The sequence below is a fragment of the Dermacentor variabilis genome, chromosome 7 (genome assembly GCF_050947875.1).
Source record: "Dermacentor variabilis isolate Ectoservices chromosome 7, ASM5094787v1, whole genome shotgun sequence".
Classification (NCBI taxonomy): Eukaryota; Metazoa; Arthropoda; class Arachnida; order Ixodida; family Ixodidae; genus Dermacentor; species Dermacentor variabilis.
In genome coordinates, this window is record NC_134574.1 from 610,041 (window position 1) to 617,690 (window position 7,650).

Below are 7,650 nucleotides of genomic sequence, written 5' to 3' on the forward strand. Positions count from 1 at the left end.
CCCACATCCGAGAAATGTAACACGGCGACCACAACCAAGTGGGGCAGCAAAACCAGATTCTGCAATCAATCATTCAGTGTAGCTTGCGCAAAGACCCAGGCTATCGAGGAAGAAGAGCAATCATCAACGAGACTAGGAATATGGAAAATGAGAAAGCTTGCATTCAAAAGAGAAGCCACTCTGCTCTGCAAGCATTGAAGGCCAAAAACATCAAGAAAAGTAAAATGGTGCATAGCAAACGGTGCGTAGGTTAATGCATGACACAAGTCGATGTTGCATCAGCTATTTCAGGAGAGGAATAGTGCATGACAACATACGCTAAAAGGTAATGCTAGAGAAATGTTATGCTACTAGAAAGTGACTGGTATTAAGTATCAGCGAAGAATCGGCTAAGCTTTATGTTTGGATGAGGATGAATGATCTCTAACCAGAATGCGCAATGAAAAAGCTTGCATCTATTGAAGAAAAATTACACTTGGCCCAAATGGAATTGACATAGCCAGGAAGCTGATTAAGGGCAAACTGACGGAACTCTTTTGGCCAGCGTCGTCCGTGCTTGATCAGAAGTTGCAGGTGCATCTGAAGACGAAGGATTTCTGTAAAGTCCTTTTTGAGTTACCTGGATGACTCAGCCAATTTGTCCGTGCTCGTGACATGGTGGCTGAAGCTCTTTTCAGTCTTGACACAGTGCTCTGCAGACTTGATATCTCATGCAAATTCTTCTGCATGCGCTTCTTTGTTCGTTGTGTAAAAGCCTTGCAAATTGGGCTCCAACCCCTTTCTGTTGGTGTGGATAGGAGCTCCTGTGATGACCAAGATATGCTTGGCATGGACTCTGTTGGGGCAGAACGGTGACACATGAGATACAGCACAAATTACCCAAACTCATGTGTGTTTTCTTTTATGTTCGAACCAATTATACTGAACCATAAACATGAACAAACATTTCTGCAGTAAACAAATGACGTGTATCTCAAGACTAGCAAGCCAATACAGCATATATCAGGCATATTTATTTCTGAGCCACATGTTGTTTACCTTGTAGTAGCAGCCAATGTCCACAGAATGGCCTTGTTGTAGCAGGCAGCAGCTTCTGTTAAGTGTGTGGAGTGCATTGCTTTGTACTGATGCCATCCTCATTACTGCATGGCTGGAACAGAAATTTTGACTGAATCAGATATGGAAAAAGCACAATTTTGCAATATGAAATGCAAAAATGTGCGACATATATATTGTAATCGTTTGCGACTACAGAACACATGCAAATGTACCCTGTCTGTGCTAGGGTGCTTAAGCAGCACGTTAAATATATATTGCTATTGGCTATAAATTTATGTCTGCCTAGCTATACAATGCATGTAAACAGCTTAAGTATTATTAAGATCACAAATGAAAACACTTGTGCGTTCATTTATACACTGGAAGAGATCACACTGCTGGTTCCACAAGCAAATGCATGAAAGTCATGAAGCTATTAGAACTGATGCATTATTTTTCTGCACGAACGTGATGCACTGCTTCAGTACTTCAAAAATAAATGCCCTACCTTAAACCAAACTGAACAGCAAGAACATTTGGAACCAACAAATACAAAATATGAGTGAATTATCCCGCTCGCAACTGTTTAATACATTGAATTCTGTACTTTCATATCATTTTACCAAAGGATTATTCGGTTTTGTTGACGAAAGAAGTTGCCGGCGGACTCGAAAAAAAGTTCTATATTTATATTGTTAAGGTCACCCAGTCAGCTATGGCCACGGCTACAATAAGATGAAAAATGAGACGCGCGTTCCGATATTGCTCTTCCTTTCCCGATTGTGTGTATAACGACAGCCTCGCAAGTGATGGTTTACTTAGGAAACAGCAACGGAGGATATCGACTGGCATATGTTGTGCAGGATCTAGTTCGTTTACTTGTCTCCGCCTGTAAGTTAATGAGACGAATATTATATAACGTTTCAGGCAGCGGTGTTAGACGACTCACCGTTATTGCCGTTGTCAGCTGCACCAGAACTCCCGTTTCGGTGCAGACGTGTTCCGAATGGCTCACGATCAATACCCAATTTTCGGGCTTGCATGTCCGCTTACAAACACGTCACTTCAGCCCAGGTTAAATAACGCGAGACATCGAAGCGCAATAAACTAGCTTTAGCAAAAAATAAGCAACCAGTCTGAGTGCACGAACGAATGAATCCGTGCCGCAATGCACTCGAAAATACTGGTAAAAATTTTAAATCCAGGCTAGAGGTCACGTGAAAGATCGATGATGCTGAACGGTATTTGCGTTTTTAGTGACAAAGAAACACTAAACTTACTTACAAAGAGTACGATATCTAATTAGCAATGATAATTTCGCCCTCTTTTTAATGTAATAAAAATGCTTCGGTAATTTTAAAAGAAAGTTTGTAAGATAAAATTGCGCTTATTACGGCGCCTCTAGCGGAATATGCTCAAACTAACGTAAGCATCCCGAAGTGATTCTACTATGCTAGTTTTGTTAGCAGGAGCTCGCGGTCGATTTTTCGCCCTCTGTGGCCATTTGTTGAACTTGAGAGTGTGCGGGGCCTGGAATGGCGGCTCTCGTTGCGGAGACGAAGCGGACGAAGCAATGAAGCGCGAATGAATGCCGGTGGTGGTGGCTTTAGTGGCGTGTGTTGCGGCTGTCTAATTTTTTATTTATTTTCCCCAAACAGTACAGCTAAGATCAGTTCTTTGTTTGCATTTTTGACTGTGTCGTTTGGTATTATCTTTTTGTCTTTTCATGCTATTAAGTAGCCAATTATGGCCTCCCAGGTTCGCGCGAACCAGCATCGCGCGCAAATCTCGGAGGCCATAAGACAACGCGTTAGAGAGTGCCGTTGTTGTCGTTGTTAACGTTTCATCATCATTTCTTCAACTGAGATAGAGGCGTAGTGTCCCTTTTCCCGGGGTGGGGAGGGGGCGATCAAGACGGCATCGCTCAGCGGGGGGCGGGGGAGTAGGTTGGAGTTAGTTGTTATCGCGACATCCGCGAACCCTGCGATTTTTTTTTATAACGTAAGCATTTCTATACTTACCCAACAAGATAAACCACCCGTCCGTCAGTCCGTACCGCACGATATCTTTCAAAATAGAACCCGCAGCAGCAAGTGAATTCACCTTCGTGCTAGCTCTCGCTTCAACGCGACCGAAGCGGCGAGAACACAGCGCTCACGAAGCTCTCAGCTCATGCCGCACTATGCGCTTTTCACAGATCACTTTCAAGAAAGGTGTACGCGCGCCTGTTTTCAAAGCGAAGTGAACGGTGAGAACACAGGGCGTGAAGTTTTCAGCAGTGGGCACACTCTGTCCACATTGCAGTTCGCTTTCAAGATACGGTTCGCGCGGCCGTGACACAAGCAGCCGCCGCCGGAGAACGGTTGATAATGGTTCGACGCGGATGAGAAGTGCTAAAGAGTCATAACGGCTCAAAACGAACGGAACGTCACCAGCGCACCTGGCCTCGCCACCTGCAGTACTTTGCCTGCGCCATTCACTTGTCGCCGCCGACCACAGCAGTTTGGGTCGCCGCAGCGCTGTCGCTTATACTCGTCGTATCAAGTCTCATAACATTTATAACGACATGGACTGCGTGTAGATAAGGAAGAGTCACAATGCTTACGCATACGCAGACAAATCCCAGAGGAGTTCCTGTGTTATTTTTTTATCTTAAATGTGCAGTCAGCGGTGATCCAGAGTTGACAATGCATGTAAGACGGGTGCCAAGCTTTTCTTTTTATGAGAGTCTTGCCCAGCTCCCGAAGATCTGCTCAAGCTAAGACTTGCTGATGGCTGTATGTGGTTTTTTTTATTGTCGCATGGGCCTCGAACCGCATGGGTCCTACTGTGTAATGACATTAGAGCAGCATTCACGTCCAAAAGGAAATGCAGCCGGTATATGGCTGCCTAAGGTATGCGGCCCGGCGGCAGCTGCCCTCCCCTCCCCCGTTTCCGTTGACAATTTAGGGGGAGGGGTCTAGAGCAATCTTACACCCCCCCCCCCCAGTGGCGTAGCCAGAAAAGTTTTCGTCTGATGGGAGGGGGGGGGTCCCAGTTGACCGTGGAGGGGGAAGAAACGGGGCCATTGCCTTAGCAGCAAAAATTTACTGTTAGTGAGCGTTACAAGTGCCCGGCGTGCCCCACTTGGCTACGCCGCTACTCGCCCCCCCCCTCGCAATCGATGCAAATCGAGCTATCAGAACGTGCATGACACGCATGCATGGCATAACATGAATGACAAGGCGCGAAGCTGGCATGGATGTCGTCACATCATCATCATCATCAGCTAATTTTGATGTCGATCGCAGGACGAAAGTTTCTCTAGCGATCTCCAATACCCCTGTCTTGTGCTAACTGGTTCCACGTGTCTTCAAGTTTCCTAATTCCATCACGTCCACATTATTCTCTGCCGTCCTCGACTGTGCTTCCCTTCCCTTAGCACCCATTCTGCAACTCCAATAGACCAGCAGTTCTCTCTCTTGCGCATTGCAATGTCTGCCCAGCACGACTTCCTCATCTTTATGTCAACCAGAATATCAGCTATCCCCGTTCGCTCTCTAATCCACATCGCTGTCTTCCAGTCTATTATCGTCATGCCTAATATTTTTCATTCCATCGTCGTTGCGCGGTCCTCAACGAATTCCCAAGCTTCTTTGGTAACTCCTAAGTTTCGGCCCCATAAGTTAGTAACGGTAGAAAGCAATGATTAGCAGTAAGCTCCCTTGTCATGATTTAGTAATGCCTGCCGTAAGCTCTCCAGCTAACTTTTATTTTTGTTAATTTCCTTGATCAGAGGCCACTGCGAGTAATTAACGTCAATAACCGTATTTCTGCGCAGCTTCTAGAGGCTGACTGCCGACCATGACATTCGTTCTCTCGCCAGGCTGCGGAACATTACTTTTCTCTTCTCCATACTAACTTTCAATGAGACTCTTACACTTCCTTCGCCAAGGTCCTCAAGCGTTTGTTGCAAATAGTCTGCAGCGTTGCTGAGTATGCCAATGTCATGTACAAACCGTAAGTTGGTGAGCTATTTACCGTTAGCCCTCGCTCCTAACCATTCCCAGTCTAACTGGTTGCACACCTTTAAGTATTCAGTGATAGCATTGTAAATACTTTGCCATTGATCATATGAAGCCTTTCGCAGATATCTGGCTATGCAAAGTCTGCGCGTTAATGTCATCCATTCGATATCAACATTCGTGGGAAACTTCATTTTTGACCGCTGTTCGGAGTCTGTACGCCGCTGCCTAGATGGCCCGATCTAATCATTCCAGCTACCTGATTCAAGCGCAGGTAGCGCGCGTTTCATGTATAGCCGATGTCAACGCGTTAACTGGCAATGTTCATTTATTATATACTATAAGCTTGTTCCCTTACTCCCTTATAATTGTAAATTAGAATGACTGGGGTTTTTCAAGGGTGTTTTCTTGTTTAACACCCTTTTCCGTTAAAAAAGGGTGTTTCAAGAGTGTTTAGAAGGGTGAAAAGATAAATACACCCGCTTTTCACGCATAAGGGTGTGAAAATTTTAATAATGTAGCTTTTAGCCCAAAATGACCATCCAGTTTCTGTTTCTTTTACTGGAAAATAAAGATTGATTTGATTTAATTAAAGAAGCGTGATACTTTATCATGTTTAATGGAAACGTGCGTAGCCGATATCGTTGGTTTAACTGAGACTTGGTTGCCAAGTAAAGTCAAGAATTGCGAACTTTTTTCTTTTGAAAAGAAATACACAGTATACAGACACGACGGAAGTGACCGATCAGGGGGCGGTGTTTTGATTGCCGTTTCTGAAGGCATAAATTCTTACGTTGTCCCAATCCAACTAGAGCTTGAATTTCTCTGTACATGCGTTACCTTAAACCATCACAATGTCATTGTTTGTGCATGTTATCGGCCTCCGGTTTCTGTCACCACGTTCTGTGATGAACTCTACGATAGCCTGAACACAGTTGTGTCGCGATACCCGAAAGCGCCAATTTTTCTTGTGGGTTGTGGTGTCTGACTCAGACCAGACGCATGACACTGGACCACGCAAGCTAAGGATGTGCAATCACCTTTATTCGTTGCAGTAAAGCCATTTTAATAGCAAAACATATTGAATGACGATGACAATATGTACACTAAAAGAAACGAAACTGAAACAATAAAGAAAATTACAACATCGCCTCGCGCTTGAAAATACAACATAGTGATTTGTAACAACCAAAATAACTTGAACTAAAGACTTATTGTTAAGGTAAAGAAAACCCAAATCATTCGATAGGTCAGCGTACCCTACTGCCGCGACGCAAAGTTTGCTCCACCGAATTCTCTAAATGAGCGACCAATTCTTCGTTAACTTGAGCCCTTATTTCTGGCGATCGCAACATTTCGCGCTGTTCGGCGTCTGCGCACTCTGTGCGGGTTCCAGCCCCAGCGGTGCCCGAGTAGTCAGGACGAGGCACCATTGCTCTGTTGTCTGCGATTGGTTGGACAGAAACCGAACTAGTTTAGACGCGTTCCAGCAACGAACATCGCTCAGCAAAAGCCTACTTTTGCCTTTTCTGGTGACAATCTTGAAAGGTCCCATGTAGTTTACTGACGCTTTACCACCGCCTCCTGGCTTGCGTACACGAACGAAGTCCCCCACACAAAAGGCTGGCCTTTTTGCACCTCGCCTCCTGTACGTATACTGTTTTGCATACGTCTGCTTCGCCTTAACCCTAGGAGGAACATTTTTATTTGAACTGGCATGGACACCCTCTCTTGTCAGCAAACCCATTGTATTGAGTCTTGTCCTTGGCAGGCGCCCGTGAAGCAACTTGGCTGGCTACACACCTGTTGCGTGCGGCGTCCACCGATATATGCCGAGATAGGCAACCACAGCAGCCTGAAGGGGCCGTTGTACCAATCGGGCAACCTGCATGAAATCTTTCAGCACGCGATTAAAGCGTTCAATTGCGCCGTTTCCTTGCGGTTAGTACAGAGAAGAACAACGATGCCCAATACCCCTCTCCACCAAGAATGTTTCAAACATTTGCGACTTAAACTGAGGCCCATAATCTGTGATAACTTCCTCCGGTTAGCCTTCTCGGCTGAATACAGTCTGCGAAAAATCAACCACACTCTGTGACGTCACTGTAGATGAAAAAGCAACCTCAGGCCACTTGGAAAGATAATCGATCAGCGATATCATATACCTACAGTTTGAAGGAGCCCAGTCAATCGGTCCCACTATATCCATTGCTCACTTCTGCCATGGCAGCGCTGTAAACGTCACCGGCTGCAGTGGTGCAAACAACGATTTAGCGGACTTGTCCGCGGCCTGGCTGATATGACAAAAATGGATTGCTTCTTCTACCTGTTTATTCAAACGCCGCCACCAGTAAAGTTCACGTAATCTCTGCTTCGTCCTCACAATTCCTGGGTGACCTTCGTGCGCAAAACCAACAAGGCGCGAGGTTAATTCACTCGCATTAACTACCTGCTCGCCGCGCATAAAAAGGCCATCAACGAAAGAAAGCTCTTCTCGCACGTTAAAGTACGGCATTATTTCTGCTGGCAAAGCTTTTCTAGGCGCCCAACCATGTAACACGTGTACAACAACCTGTTGCAGTGTGCTGTCTGCAGCAGTGGCCACCTG